Raw genomic sequence first — 17,687 nt, 5'->3', positions numbered from 1 at the left:
CATGTAAATATTATATACAAATATAAATACGAACAAAAAATAAAATTAGAAGAAATGATTTATTGGAGTAATAGAAAACTAAGTAAATACAATTTGCTTCTTAAGAAAGCCGGATTTTTAAAAAAATAGAAAAATCTCTTTGGCACTCTAAAAAAACATAAAGTTATTTATAAGGAAAACAAAATGAGGTTATCATCAAACTCAACAGCATGTTTAATTCCAGAACTAAATGAAATAACACAGTAGTGACACTCCCATAAAGAAAAGTAAGCAAAGGAAAAGTAAGATAATGGTATTATATTGAGCCAAATTTACTCTCAAATATAAAAGCCACAAACTGTTATAATGCAAAGAAAAAGTAAGATAAAGGTATTATATCTAGCCAAATTTACTCTCAAATATAGAAGCCACAAACTGTTACAATACTTCGAGAGCTAAGAAATTGTTTTCTCCATGAGCTCTTTCTTATGCATTAACTAGGCCATGAATTGCAGACGATCAGTATAAACATCAATATAAATACTGCCTTTTATTTTTATATAAATATAAAAATATTACGTAATAAATAGTCCAATTCTACCACTTCTGATATTCTTCAAAACATATGTATTTAATGTGGAAAAAAGGAAGACAAAAATTAGCAGAGATAACGTATACATCTTAGTCTTGAATCTAAATCAGGCATAACACTATGAATTCACGGAGGGCATGTTATCGGCCTTTTTTTTTTTTTTTTTTTTTTTTTTTTTTTACTGTCGCCCAGGCTGGAGTGCAGTGGCGCGATCTTAGCTCACTGCAAGCTCCGCCTCCCGGGTTCACACCATTCTCCTGCCTCAGCCTCCCAAGTAGCTGGGACTACAGGCGCCCGCCACTACACCCGGCTAATTTTTTGTATTTTTAGTAGAGACGGGGTTTCACGGTGTTAGCCAGGATGGTCTCGATCTCCTGACCTCGTGATCCGCCCATCTCAGCCTCCAAAGTGCTGGGATTATAGGCGTGAGCCACTGCGCCTGGCCTTATCTGCCTTTCTGCTAATCTAGCCATCCATCCACACTTCAATCCACTTATTCACTCCAACTCTGTCAAATGGAAAGATGTAGAAATAACAACAGACCCAGTTAATAATGCACATTCATATTGCCCAAATTCTGGTCTTGAAATACCCTTCCTCACACCCCCACTCCTGCCACATATACACAAACCAGAATTAGAAATGTCTCATTCCAGATCTGGGATGGAAAATGTGTAGGAAGTGTCTGAAACATTTTAGCAACTATCAGGGACTGCAATGGGGCATGTCAAAAGAACTCGGAAGACATAGGAGCCACTGGAGAGAGGAGCATTTCTGCTTCAATAAAAACAACAATGGATTAAAACACTTCAAATATATTTTGTATAACTGTGAGTTCAAATACTAATAAAAAATTAATTGAAACTTTTCAACAAATTAGCCAAATTTGGAGGGTCATAAAGAAATAATTCAGTTTTTAAAATAAAAAAGAGCAAAAAAAATCAATCTTTTAGCCTATTAGTCCTGTGCAAACTTCTCTGAGATAGAAAACATTAGATTACAAAAATTTTACTCATATAAAAAATTTTACTAATAAAAAAGGAGAAATGATATAATAAAAATGTCATTAAATAATATAGCTAGGCAATAAGCACAATCAATAGATAACATCACCAAAAGTGGCAACCAGACACAATATGCCACTTACTTGAGGAATGTAATGAACAGTCTTGCCAAAAGGTGAAGAAAAGATTTATTTTTATCTATATAAAACTAGTACAGATTCATATATATATATAGATAAGTTTTTATATATAAACTTCCTATATCTATTTATATACTTATATATATCAATCTATATATAGATTGATATATTTATATAGCTAGATATATATTTATTTAAGGATTAGCTACATATTTATGTATTGACTCTGTAAATCCCCTATATTAAACAATCAACTGATAGAAAATACAGAGGGCAGAGAAATATGTTAAAATATTCCTTGGGAATATGTGAAAATTATAGAATCTTAAATACTTTACAAGTAAAATGGCCCAGTTATATTGTGCAATATAAGATTGCAGGAAAATAATAATTTATGAATTGGACCTGTAATAAAGAATACTTCAGATATATAACCATGCTCCCAAAAAGTTAAAATCAAACCTAGTATTTAAGAATACTTCTTGAGTTATTAAACTGTGAAGTAAAGCAGAGCATGATTACCATTAAATATGTACAATGGTTACAGCAGGGCTGTGAGGTTTTGATTGAGATCAGGCACGTTGAGAGGTTCAATAATGTCTGGAAAGACTATTTATTGATAAAAGTGGTAGTTACTAGTTGAACACATAACAATTTATTAAGTTGATCATATGTTTTAATCTTTCTCTGTGCTATATTTTACAATAAAAGAATTTTTCATCAATAGCACTCAAGGAAGTAAATTGTAGAGCTCAGAGAATCTTTAGTAAAGCTGATGATCCAAGCTTAACAATGAGATGAACCTTAAGATTCTTGGTATTTCAAACCTTAGCCAATAACACATCACAGGAACTGTCAGCTCAGGACACTGCTGCAATGGAACTGCCATTGTCATTGTCACTGTCACAAAGCTGCTTGACAGTAGAGTCCATGGCTAGCCTTGCTGACATTCTTTTTGTTGGCACTCTCTCTAGATTTAGAATCCTTGGTAGCAAAGTCTGATTGGTCAAGCCTGCATCACAGCCTGTGTACATTATAGTTTCTAGGGGAGAGTAAAAATTAACATCTATTCTTCTGAGATGTTATCTTCTGATGTAGAATTCAGCCCTGCCTCCCTTGAATATTTACCCTGTGAAAAATCCTCTATTTGAGTAATGAGTATAAAGTTTTGGCTCCAATATCTACGTCAGGAGACAGATCAGTTTTCATCCATTTTCTGTTGCTTATTAAAACAGTCTTGGAAACTGGGTAATTTATTTAAAAAGGAATTTATTTCCTACAGTTTTGGAGACAGAATTCTAAGATTGAGGGGCTGGATCTGGTGAGAGCCTTCTTACTGGTGAGAACTCTCTGTGGTGTCCGAGTTTTTATTTCATTTTATCTTTTCTTTTTCACATCAGACAGGTAATGTACTGATATCATAGCAAGGATTGAGGGAGCCAGATCTCATATGAGCTTGAAAAGACAATAGTCATGTTTCTGAACTACAAATGGATCTCAGCATGAGTTATAGAGAACATTCAAACCACAGAAAGCGCTAACAACTTCTATCTCTGTGTGGTTTATTAAACTAGTTTTAAAGGAAATAGAGAAATTATATAGAAGTGTAATAGTTTTAGAAGATGGATTTAGTGATATAATAGCAAATAACTAAATGATTTTATTAATCTGGTAGCCATAGCTTTTTTATCGGGAAACTGAAGGTGTTGAATTAGATCAAGAGGAAAGCCAGCGTTAGAGGAACACAAGATCAACACAAGTGTTTGTCCTGAGGCAGAACAAAAAATGCAATGAAAAGGGTATCTGAGATGACACTAGGATGTAGGTAAAAGCCAACCAAAGGGCCTTGAAGTCTGCATTATGCTGACTCTTTTTTCTTTTCCTTTTTTTTTTTTTTTTTTTGAGACTGAGTCTCTCTGTCGCCCAGGCTGGAGTGCAGTGGCACGATCTTGCAAACTCAGCCTCTGGGTTCAAGCGATTCTGCTGCCTCAGCTTTCAGAGTAGCTGGGATTACAGGTGTGTGCCACCATGCCCAGCTAATGTATATATTTTCAGTAGAGACGGGGTTTCACCATGTTGGCCACGTTGGTCTTGAACTTCTGACCTCAAAAGATTTGCCTGCCTCAGTCTTGCAAAGTGCTGGGATTACAGGCATAAGCTAGCACGCCCAGCCCATGCTGAATCAGTTTATGATTCTTATTCTTTATCATTAAATTCCCATAACTCACAGTTTATGATTAATGCATACTGAATGTAATCAAAGACCTTTTTAATATCTATTGGGATTATCAGGATGTTTTTCTTATTTGCTGATATGGGATGTGTGTATGTGTGTACATATGTAAACATATTTTCTAATGTTAATCAATCTGCAGAGTTCTGGGAAGTATCTGGTTCATAATAACATGTTATACTTTTAATATGTTGTTTCATTATGTTTGCTGGTGTTTTATTTTGGATTTGGACGTCTAATGTATTTATGACAAATTGTTTTAGAATTTTAAATATACTCATCAATTTCTGTTAACAAGTTTAGTCTAGTTTTATAAAACAAATTATCTCTATTTTCATATTTTCATCCTTCTATGAGCATTACATTTATGTGTCTATTCAAATTATATAAAAAGTCTACCTAAATTAAATAAAATAAATCTAGTTCCATCTTTAGTCTCTTCGCATTTCTGATCAGCCTTCTTCAGCTGTCCTTCAAATCTAAGTCTGTCTGTCTTCTCTTAGACTCATGTTTTTCTTGATTATCAATAAAATATAAGCCACTTGGATCATCTCTCCTCCTCCTGGAGGGTTCCCTATCTTCTCTCTGTAGTTCCTATCCCTGACACATATTATCACTCCCTTCCTGTATAATAATCTTTCCTCTTACTTCTGGGAGTTGAGCAACAATTGCTTTAACAAATATCCCATTTATTCAAACCCATTATCCCAGAATGCTTCTTTGAATATTTTTAAATCATATTTTGTACTTAACTAAAATTTTTTGGGAGGTGATTGTCTATTTTATTTCTTTCTGTAGGGAATGGGGTCTTGCTATGTTGTCCAGGCAGGTCTCCAACTCCTGGGCTCAAGTTATGCTCCTGCCTCTACCCCTGTAAGTTCTGGGATTTCAGGTGTAAGCCACCGTGTCTGGTCTTAACTAAAATTGGTATATCAACTAATAATATTGAATTCATTGAAGATGTCTTTTTATAAATGGCGTCTATCTCAGTGTAAGGAAATGGGATTATGTAATTTCACTTGCTTTCCAAAGTCATTTCTTTATTATTCTTCTACACTCTTGCTGTTTCTTTAAGTCTCTTCCTATCTATCTTGTCCGTCTTGCGATGGTTAATATTGACTGTCAATGTGATTGGATGAAGGATCCAAAGTATTGATCCTGTATGTGTCTGTGAGGCTGTTGCCAAAGGAGATTAATATTTGAGCCAGTGGACTGGGAAAGGCAGACCCACCCTTAATCTGGGTAGGCACCATCTAATCAGCTGCCAGCAAGGCTAGAACATAAAGCTGGCAGAAAAATGTGAAAAGACTAGACTGGCCTAGCTTCCCAGCCTACATCTTTCTCCCATGCTGGATGCCCTCGAATATCAGACTCCAAGTTCTTCAGTTTTGGGACTTGGACTGGCTTTCCTTGTTCCTCAGCTTTCAGACAGCCTATTGTGGGACCTTGTGATCATGTGAGTTAATACTTAATAAACTCCCCTTTATAGATAGATAGATGATAGATAGATAGATAGATAGATAGATAGATAGATAGTAGATAGATGGATAGATAGACAGATAGATAGATGGTAGATAGATAGATGGATAGATAGATAATCCTATTAGTTCTGTCCCTCTAGAGAACACTAATACACCCCTCTTCTTACAATTAGTGTGTAACCCACTACCTTCTGAGAAAATCTCCCTTATTCCTGAACATTTTCTCTCTTGCATGTGATTTTCCTAACCAATTCAAATACTGCCAAGATTCCAAATGACTTCATGATTTTTATGGACAACACGTCCAATCCCCTAGTTACTCAGCTTGTTTACTTCCTCCAAATCCCATGTTTTACATGGCTTTACTGGTCTACAGTCACACGTTTTAACTTATCTATTACAAAAAATAATTTTGCATTCTAAATTATTTTTCAAGAAGTCATTTTAACAGTCTTATTCAAATACTCCAATTACATATTTTCCTTGATATTTCTTCCTGTTCATCTGTCTTCTTTTTTATTCCTTTTCCTTCATAAATTATTTATTCCATGATACATTGTATCATTTTCTCTTAATTAAGATATGCCACGATCCCTTAAGTTACACCTAATTGGCAAATCCTACAACCAATAGATGCAAATATTGTCATCCACATATATATACACAAAGAGATATTATTATTACAGTAGTGTAAACAACACAAACTGTCAATGTTATAATCACTATAAATTTATTGCCTGCAAGTGAGCTCAAATCTCCCAGGAAATATTTATTTATTAAGTCATCTCAATCTCTCTTTCTCACCATAGAACATGTAAACCCTTTCCTCTTTCTTCACACCTGATCCATATAAGCCCCTTTCTCTATAAGTTAAAAAAGGAACGGTAGTCATATGGTATGAACTCTCAAATTTCCATCTACTTTGCTTAAAACTACTTGTTTCTTAAAACTATCATTTCTCCTGTAATCCCAGCACTTTGGGAGGATGAGGCTGGCAGATCACGAGGTCAGGAGATTGAGATCATCCTGGCCAACATGGTGAAACTCCATCTCTACTAAAAATACAAAAATTAGCTTGGCGTGGTGGCACGCGCCTGTAGTCCCAGCTACTCTGGGTGATGAGACAGGAGAATCGCTTGAACCCGGGAGGCGGAGGTTGCAGTGAGCCGAGATCACGCCACTGTACTCCAGCCTGGCAAGAGAGCCAGATTCTGTCTCAAAAAAAAATCAAAAAACCAAACAACCATCACCCCCCAACAACAACAACAAAAAAAACCCTGCCATTTCTTACTTAGATCATGTAATAATAGCTGAATTTTCCACCTGTGTTTTTAATCTGATTCCTACCAGGTTTCTCAGGAAGATCATACTTTGAGTTATCTTCTTATCTTCATTTCTCTCTTCTTTGTTTGCACATTTTTCCTGCTCAACTGAATTTTTTTGCCACAAATATTTCCATTTGTTCCTTTTTATTTTTTTCATTAAAAAAGTTAACCAACCAACCAACAAAACTCCAATGAAAGCATCATAAAAGTTTTCTATCCTGTGGGTATCCAGAAGTAGTGGCTTAAAGTAGCTTTCTCTTCATCTTTTTACCGGGTGTCCATAATGTAGCCTTACAATTTCAACTTGCCTGCAATTGCAAAGGTTATTGATATGTTGCTAACTCCAATGTATAAAATTTAGTGGTTATTTTACTTCACATTAAAGAAGAGTTTATTTCAGTAAACCAATCATTACTTTTTGGACTTCATCCTCTTCTGTTTCTTATGATGCTACATTAACATAGGTATCATTTAATTAAAATTAAAATATATACATATAAAAATAAAGAACACATTCAAATAAATAATTTGTTAAAATATTGATATGGTTACCTATGAAGGGAATAGAATGTGAATAGTATATGTAATTAAAAGGGAAGATATGCATGGACACACACACACACATATATATGATTAAAGAGACACAGCTCAAAACAACTAATGATACTCATGTGCTGGGAACTGAGAGGTATGATTAGTTCAACCTTCTGCACATAAAATACTAAAATGATTTCACATTGTCATATTAAATCAAATAGCTCTATATACAATTATGATTACCACTTCCTAAAAATAAGTTAGTATGTCTTTCTGGAATGACTGTTTTTAAATATGCAATGAACCAAGCCAATTTTCTTAGTAAGTACGAAGTAACTTAGATAGTTATTTAATTTTCAGAACAAGTTCATTCCTGTAATTTTTAAATGTTAATGGCTAAATTTTAATATAGAGCAGAGATAACTATGTCATGACTATCTAATATATCAGTTAAAGGATACTTAAAATGCTCAAAATCTAAAAATCACTGATATAAATACATGAACACTATGCATTTAAACTTATGTAGTGTAGAAATTAAGAAGCAAAAATTGATTAATCATTATTTATAAATTTATCTTTAGGAATGAAATATGGGACTGAATTTAGTTAGTTGGAACCAAATGTTTTCCAACTTAGTGGCAAACTATAATGTAGATATTTTTTGAAAAATAAGCAAATTATTTAATGTCTTTTCCTATTTTCCTTGTAAAATGTTATGCTCAAATAACATTTGGGAAGTACTTTTGAGAAGTTTTGTTTTGTCATGGAAATCTTTTGATAAGATTCATTATGTTAACTGCCATACTAAAAACATAAATCAGAATCTTGGATTGATTATTTAAACACTAAAAATTAGTCTAGTGTGACATTGAGAAGCTAGGAGTAAAGATATTTTATTGTTCCTGTTGAATCTTGTTAAAACTTTTATTCCCACTGTGAAATAAAATAAAACATTTAAATATGGCACATATACACCATAGAATACTGTGCAGCCATAAAAAATGATGAGTTCATGTCCTTTGTAGGGACATGGATGAAATTGGAAGTCATCATTCTCAGTAAACTATCACAAGGACAAAAAAACCAAACACCGCATGTTCTCACTCATAGGTGGGAATTGAACAATGAGAACACATGGACACAGGAAGGGGAACATCACATTCTGGGGACTGTTGTGGGGTGGGGGGAGTGGGGAGGGATAGCATTAGGAGATATACCTAATGCTAAATGACGAGTTAATGGGTGCAGCACACCAGCATGGCACATGTATACGTATGTAACTAACATACACATTGTGCATATGTACCCTAAAACTTAAAGTGTAATAATAATAAAATAAAAAAACATTTACTTACTTCTCCATATCATTATTATTCTAAGATTTTTAATTTATTTATTCTTTAAATTAACCCTGTGCTCTTCCTTTTCTTCTCCACCTCCTTCTCCACCTCCACCTTCTTATTTTTCTTCTTTTCATCTTACATGTGAGGAAAATTAATTATAGAAAAGTTGTTACCCAAGTTTATATAATCAGTAAGTATGAGGTTAATATGAAGCCCTGGATCCAGAAAACATATATATTTTATATATATATATATATATATATATATATATATATATATATATAAAACAACTACACTAGACTCTCTATTCCTACAGTGCAGGGACCAGAAAAAAATATATATATGTTTATATATATATACACACACAAATATATATACACATACATACAGACATGTAAATACACACACGTACATGTATAAGCAATTCTATTTAATGGCATGCTAGAGAAATTTTACTTTTAATAAAAATGATGCCTTTAAGGTGAAAATAATTTATATAAATGTATATTTATATATGTTTTTATATATGTATATATTCAAAGAAAATATGTCAGGGTGTGTGATGAGATGGTGATAAGAACAGAGGAAGTGTTAAAACAGAACTTGCAATTTTGTTTTCTCAGTTATCCTTACCCAATCTACAGGTGAGGTTTATATTATTATGTTTTTATTTAAGTGAATTATAGTTACACAAAAATTTCCTATCTCACGTAGTATGTCTTTAAACTGAAATAAAAACGATGTAAGTTCAAATATTCATTTCAGGATTTAAAAAATTTGGAGTTCAATTCACACAAAACTCTATGAACATATACTCTTCATAATATAATAGCTTAATGAACATTTTTCCAGTTTCATGATGGTGTTTTGGCAGGGTCCCAGGCTAGAGAAGGAGGAGAGCTTTATACACAAACATAACAGAATTTATTAGGCGAATGATCTCCACAGAGCTTTTTCAGTGATGTTCACTTCATGTGCAAACACAAAGATAATGACAGATCTTGACTGTACTGCCTAAGCCAAATTGCTAGACTTTATTGAGTCTAACAAAATGTCAGGTGAATAAAGACAGTTTGATTATATAATATAGAAATAATCAAGTCACTTGAGCTGTGACTTAGCTCAAATATAAAATGATCAGATTTGATAAGGTCAGTTCCTGTATAGATTGATGTGGGTTACTAAGAAATCAATGGCAAAAGAATTATTGAGCAAGTTAATGAGTAATCAATGATGTTAGCCATGATATAGGACTTAAGCCAACCCAGAGTCAGATGGGAAATGTTCCAGACTCAACAACAATTGCAGTTTAAATTGACCAAAGTTTTAAATAACTATCTGGTATACCTACCATCATTTATTTAATTTCCTCTAAGCATTTGACATAAAATGTGATATTGGATGATTACAAAGTGTTAATGTAAGCCAAATATAATTCTAAGGGCTTTATATGTATGTGGACAACTCTATGATGTAGGCACTATCATAATTACCATTTTTTAAAGAAGAGTTATGTTTTGAATTCATGAGTCTCTCTTCGTTTCTTCTACCTTAAATCAATTATTGTTGATTGGAAAGTTGTCAGGAAAGTTGTAAGAAGCCAATTTTAGTTTGGTACCTAATTTTTATTAATCTAACCTATTACCACAAAATTTTTTCAAGAATATAAGATGAAACCTAGGGGAAAAATAACTTATCTGATCTCCATATATCTATTTGTAAAGTATGTAGCTCCTGGTTTTAAAGAATATTTGCATATACCAGAATATTCAGGCTTCATGAATATGATAAAAATAACTGCTTCTGTGAATATACATTTAAAGGCTATATTAATGGTTATCACAGTCTTACAAATGCTAAAGCACGGCTATGTTTTTTAAAAAGGAAATTGTGTGGTAGCTTGGCTACACATTTAACCAAATAAAGCAATTTTATGCAAAAAAAAATTGTCTCTCTGTACTATAAAATGAATGCCTGAGAATTTTACCACAGTATAAAGTGAGGCATTTGGCAATTGAATTAAAAGCAGAAAAGGGTCAGTGTTTGCCCACATGACCCAGGAGAAATGGAAAGATTTCTTACCCAGAGCACAATTATTGACCTAGCATTTCAAATTCAAGCATTATGTCTCTACTTACTGTCAGTGCATGTAAACATAAAAATATTGTAATTTTATATTTTTATGTTTTTGCTTGGTTTTTAAGTGGGGTATATAAATTTATAACAGGTACTAAAATCTGTGCCATATTCCAAGAGTCCAGTCAAGAAACTTTGCTCTTATTGTTTTTAACTTTTAGAAACCATAGCTTCTAGCTGAGAACAAAAGAAACACAGGATATTCTAAAGGGGAGCTGATTTTAGGATATTTATCAAACTTAATCAAGGTAAATTTATTGAAAAACAACAAATACCAAACATATTTTTCCAAATGGTAACTTGTATTTTATTTGTGTAAGTTTGCATGGGATTGGGAAAATAGTTCATTCTACTTAAAGCCAAAAAAATCTATCTTCGATGTTTATTTTGTTAGGCTTCTCTTAAAAATGGATGCAGTTATACTGGTAGATTCAAGATCTATAATTGTATAGTAAAATACCTCAAGAAATACATTTAAGCCTGCATGCAAACCACCTCTGCAGATGCAAATTGTAAATGTTGTAAGGTATTCTGGAGGTCAGGGAGTTTTTTTATTTAAATGGAATGTTACTACATTTAAATCTAAATGATTTTTTGACTAAGTCAATAAAACTTATGATAACATAAAGATTATGACTAAAATAAAGCACAATTTATGACATAAAAAATTAAAAGTAAAATTTTGACTTACGTATAAAGCTTTTTTGAAATTATACTACTTAAAAACACATATTATAACATTTGTTCTCTTATTTTAGATAAATTGTTCTTACCTGAAAGCAAACATGTTTAATTATTTAAAACTCTATAAACATTATCTTAATAATAAATATATAATATTCTGTGATTGTTCTGGTGTTTATTGAGGTACATGTTCACATTTTTTACTAGAAATACACAGAATAAGAAAGGCGAAAAAAATCACTTCGTTATGCAAGTAGTTTTACAATTTTTTATTACTTCAGTCAAAAAAATACAGAATTACATCGTGAAATCTCACTTTTTGAAGGAGCTACATTAATTTATAATTGCTTGTATTGATTTCAGAATTCAATTTCTGCATTCTACACATGCATTTAGTCATCTATAAATATAATACATAGAACAACATACAACATATTCTGGGCATAATACATTATTCGTTCTCTAAAATCAGTTTATACTCAATGAATATTTTAAATTAAAATCTCTTAATTTAGCTATCAATCAATCATTTGTCTATATAATGGGATGGTTTTCTGTCTGAACTTTACCTAAGAGATAAGACAAATTTTAAAATGTATGATATTTATGATAAATTTATTATTGGTATCAATACAAGATGGTATCTTCATCCTTAAAATTTACAGAAGAAAATCCTTGTACATACAATCTAGTCTAAAATACATAAAAATTGAAAATACAGAAAAAAATTTCCTTTCCTGTAAATGGTTCCCAAAGTACTCAATTGTGCTGTAATAGTTTTCTTACCCAAATAAATGTATAATTTAGAAGAATTAAAAATATATTTGACAAGCTCTAAGTAAGGTGTAGAAACCACAAACACTTCAATATTTATTGCAACTAAATAAGGATGCTTACAGTTTCAGTGTTTCATGTATTTTTACAAGAATAGCATTGAAATTTTAGCTACTCATTTATGTCTTTTATTATTCATGTTAGAATAATGTTGATTTCTCCTAAAAATTATTATAAAAACAGTGAGATATTTTATTGATAGAGAATCTCTTTTATTTTTAAAAGCAGTGATGAATGTGGATCAATTCTAATATACTCGTTTTATCCTTTTTCTCTACTTTTTTGAATTGAAATATACACAAGGAAACAAAACATAATATAATGGATTTTTTTTTTCATTTCTAGTGAATAAATATTAATATATAGCTGAGACTATATTTATTTTGGACCAAAGCTATTTCCCATTTTAATTATATATCTTTTGCAAAAACCACTATTCATTTGCAATCTCAACTGACTCCTGAATTATAAATTTTACTTCTTACAAAAGCAGGTCAGCTGTCTTTAACTTAAAACTGTAGGCCCATGTGTGTGAGATAGAAAATAAGAATTTCTATGGTAGATACGTTATTTAATTAGTCTGGATATTTTGATAAATTTCTAATATGGTTTTAAGAATATTGAAATTCATTTTATTTTTAAAGAAAATTATCCTACCTTAGACATACTCATTCACAATGGCTACTTACACACTACTGATACTGGAATTAATAAGCAATATAGTTGGATGGAAAGAGGCATAATGAAATAACCGCTTTACTTCATGGATGTGTAAATTTTGGTATAAATAAATAAAATAAATCAGGTCTTAGGATACTGCACAATATAACAGTTCCAGTCGTCATTGTTTCCAGGAGATGGAAACAATAATTTGTGTTTACTAACTCAAGCTATAATGTCACAAAAAAATTGCATTTCAGAAAAACCCAGAAAAACAGTGGGTATCATCATTGTTAAACGTTTTATTTTATTGAAGTATCTTCAACAAATTTTATGAGAAATAACAATGAATATAATTGAGTTGCATGATTAAAAATAAAACAGCACATGCTTTAACAGGGTAGTCATCTTATGAGTGAATATCATGAAAGTGTCAACCACTCTTCTAATGAACGTTAGTCCCACTCTTGCGTGGGTGTTCCTAGATGATTATTTCCCGAGACATTTTTTGCAACAATCATGAAGGAAATATATAATTTCTGAAATCAGTTACTCCCTAAAATTTTCTTTGATTACATTTTATAACAAATATTATGTTAACATTGTCATATTAATAAGTTTGTAAGTCAGCTTTGGTTCGTATCTCACTTACAGTTAATCATGCTATCTATGGCCTCCTTGTCTTTGCATTCTCATACAGGCAGAGATCAAGTCATTCCAAAAAAATGGTATTAAATTTAAGTTTAAAATTATATTTTTAATTTATACTCTATTACACATGGAAGAGATAATCGAATTTAACAAGTTAGGGATGGAAATGCAAATCAAATACCCTACTTAAAACTGAGGAAACATATATAAGGTAAGAACCTAGACTTCGGAGCCTCTCTTCAAATCTGAGCTCTATCCCTACTGATTGTGAGTTATTGGGAAAGTTAATCTCTCCAGCCCTCAATTACCCCACCTATACAATGAACAAAAAAAGAAGTAACTACCTGATATCCTTGTTATGAGGACTGATTGAGTTGTTATCGTAAAGCATGTAGACACTGGCACATAATAGAGCTACATAGATTTTTGTTAAACAAACGAAGTTAAATTGATTTTTTAAATGCCAGTCATGCTTAATACATTAAGAGTGAAGAGTATTGGGAATATTTCTGACATAAAAGGGAAATTGAAAAAGAAAAAAATATTAAAAGAGAGGATATAGGAAAAGTGCTGATGCAGGACACGTAATGGAAGTGCTACCAATGACAGCAAAATAAAAATGCAAAATTAAGCAAACCCATCTATCTTATCTAATATTCAATCCCCATGATATCTTTATCTGGTAACATATAATTAGTTTCACAATTACACATTAAAATAAAATTTAAGTTTTTTAAAATTGACATTTCTTGACAAACAAGTTTACATTTATTAATATTCATTGTATACATTTTTGAAAATGCTGATAAGCAAAACAGAGTTAAAACTATACAGAAGCATATTCAAGAAATAGAGATTTATATGGTAAAATTTATTTGTATATAAACAAGATCATGCTATAGCATTATATACTACTTTATACTTTCCTATGTATTATAGTCTGTTTTCTATTTTTAATTTATGTATTTGGAATACCTATAATTTCAGTGCAAGTGCTTCTAAGATTTTTTTTAAGTTTGTTTCATTTGGATATATACCATCATTTTTAAAACTAACTTATTTTTAAATCAATCAGTAGTGCATTATCAACCAAGAGGGATTTCATATTATTGCATATGAGGTAAAGGGAAAAGACCACCAAGCTATTTAAATTAATTAGGGAGATAAGCTCTATATTCAGGAAAATATACATTAAAAAAAAGATAAGAAAATACTAACCATGATCTTAAGGACATTATAACGTATTCCCCTAAAAATACTAGATGCCACACTATTGATGAGAGGTAACTGTTAAAGTTCTTCTTTGAAAAATAATAATAAATGTTTGTAATGCTAAAGAATCACATATTTTAAAAATATTCCTTGCTATAAAATCTAACCTATTTACCAGGCAGTTATATTTGCTGCTTTTAGAAAACTGCATAACACTCTTGGCCGTGCGCATTACACCTGTAATCCCGGCACTTTGGGAGGCCGAGGGGGGTGGATCACTTGAAGTCAGGGATTCAAGACCAGCCTGGCCAACATGGTGAAACCCTGTCTCTACTAAAAATACAAAAGAAAATTAGCCGCGCATGGTGGCGGGAGCCTGTAATCCCAGCTACTCAAGAGGCTGAGGCATGAGAATTGCTTGAACCCGGCAGGCGGAGGTTGCAGTGAGCCGAGATCACACCATTGCACTCCAGCCTGGGAAACAGAGTGAGACTTCATCTAAAAAAACAAACACACACTCTCTATAAACATGAAAGAAAATCAGAGATACAATCTGGCTGTCAATATTTCTGATTGACAAAATTAAAGAATTCGAATATCATTAAGGCTATATAGCATTTAAAAATATTGTGATTGGGTGTGGTGGCTCACACCTGTAATCCCAGCACTTTGGGAGGCCAGGGTGGGCGGATCATGAGGTCAGGAGTTTGAGAGCAGCCTGCCCAACATGGGGAAACCTATCTCTACTAAAAATACAAAAAATTAGCCGGGCGTGGTGGCACACACCTGTAATCCCAGCTACTCAGAAGGCTGAGGCAGAAGAATTACTTGAACCTAGGAGGTGGAGGTTGCAGTGAGCCAAGATCGCACCATTGCAGTTCAGCCTGAGCAACAGAGCAATACTCCATCTCATGAAAAAAAAAAAGTGTTGCTTAATTATCAGTATATAAGGGCTTGTTAACATAGGTTATAAGTAAACACATTATTTGTTAAACCAATAAGTATTAACTACTGATAATATGCTATAAACTCGTCTATAGTTCAAACATGTCTCCTGTCCTCATGACACCTTCAGTATATTAAGATGACTCTAATGTAAGCACAATGTAAACCTACATTAATGTTAACATTGTGCAGTGTTGTGAGAGCAACATCGTTGGAGGAATAGGCAAGACTCATGAAATAGATTCTTAGATAAAAAGTCTTGAAAGGAAGATTGTAAATTTCATGAGGAAATCTTGCTTTTTTAAACTGTTGTTATCTCTAGTACCTAGAAGAGTATTCAACACATAGTAAGGCTCAAAAACTACTGGAATCAATGGATATGTGAAAGAATAAATAATTGAAAACCATCAGCGGGCAAGATGAAAATATATTTTACACAAACAGAACTGCTTGTTTATGTGTAAAGAACCCTCATGCAATATAATAAATTGAAGAAACCACTGTGTTAGCCATTTGCATGGCTATAAAGGAATACCTGAAGCTGGGTAATTTATAAAGAAAAGATTTATTTAGCTCATGGTTCTGCAGGCTGTATACAAATATTAGTACTCACATCTGCTTCTAGTGAAAGACTCAGGAAGCTTACAGTCATGGTGGAAGGTGAAGGAAGTTAGCATGTCACGTGGCAAGAGAGGGAGCAAGAACAGGAGAAAGTGGTGCCAGGCTCTTTTAAACAAATGGCTCTCATGTAAACTACTAAAGAGATAACTCACTCATTACCATGAGCATGATATCAAGCCATCCATAAGGGATCTGCCCCATGACCCAGACATCTCCCATTAGGCCCACCTCCAACACTGGAGATTACATTTCAACATGAGATTTGGAGAGGGCACACATCCAAATGATATCACTACTCACAGTATATTGTAGCTTGAATTTAAATTACAATTGAAGAAGCAGAAGATGATATTAGAAAAGTCAGTAAGAATGATATTATGAATGAACTTTTATATGCCTTACAAAAGTCTGAATTTTGAATGATATATTTTTATTTTAAAACCCAAAACTTATAAAACAGTATACAGTAAAATTAGAATTAATAAAAACAAATCACAGAATTGAACCTATTTATGAATAGCTTCCAATATGTAAAATGAAAAATAGCACTTAGAAGAGGAAAAAGGGAATTCTTATACACTATTGATGAGAATGTGAATTAGAACAATCTCTATGGAAAACATTATGCAGAATTTTCAAAGAACTGAAAATAGAATTACACTTTGATCCAGCAATCCCACTACTGGGTGTCTTACTAAAGGAAAATAAATCATTTTATCATAAAGACACCTGCCCTATATGTTTATTGCAGCACTATTCACAAAAGCATAGTTATGGAATCCACCTAACTGTCCAAAACTGGATGAGTGGATTAAAAGTGTGGTATATGTTAACCATGGAATATTACTCTGGTGTAAAAAAGAATTAAACTATATATTTTTCAGCAACATGTATGGAACTGGAGGCCATTATCTTTAGTGTAATGACTCAGAAACAGAAAGTGAAAAACCACACATTCTCACTTACAAGTGGGAGTTAAACAATGGTTATACAAGAACATGCAGAATAGAATGATGTGTGGTGATGGGACGGGGGCAAGGGATAAAAAATTACCTACTGGATACCAGGCAGGCTATTTGGATGATAGTGACTATAAAAGCCTCAACTTCACCTCTATCCAATATATCCATGTAAGACAACTATGTTTGTACTTCTAAATGCATACAAATAAAAAGTTGTATTAAAAAAGCAAACAAAGGTGAAAAGTTCCACAACACTGGTATGGACAATGATTTTTTGGAAAGAACCCCAAAAGCACAGGAAACAAAATCAAAAATAGACAATAGGATTGCATCAAACTAAAAAAC

The 17,687-nt window shown here is 32.4% G+C and overlaps 1 non-coding gene across 1 annotated transcript; it reads right to left on the bottom strand.

Annotated features, from left to right (window-relative positions):
- Positions 1-3,109: 3,109 nt before the first annotated feature.
- On the bottom strand, positions 3,110-3,211 carry LOC112128666 (small nucleolar RNA U13). Its single transcript, XR_002911155.1, has one exon. It is a non-coding gene; the product is annotated as a small nucleolar RNA U13 (small nucleolar RNA).
- Between the last annotated feature and the right edge of the window lie 14,476 nt (positions 3,212-17,687).

Source organism: Pongo abelii, chromosome 14, assembly GCF_028885655.2.
Source record: "Pongo abelii isolate AG06213 chromosome 14, NHGRI_mPonAbe1-v2.0_pri, whole genome shotgun sequence".
NCBI lineage: Eukaryota > Metazoa > Chordata > Mammalia > Primates > Hominidae > Pongo > Pongo abelii.
This window is presented reverse-complemented; position numbering and strand designations above follow the sequence as displayed.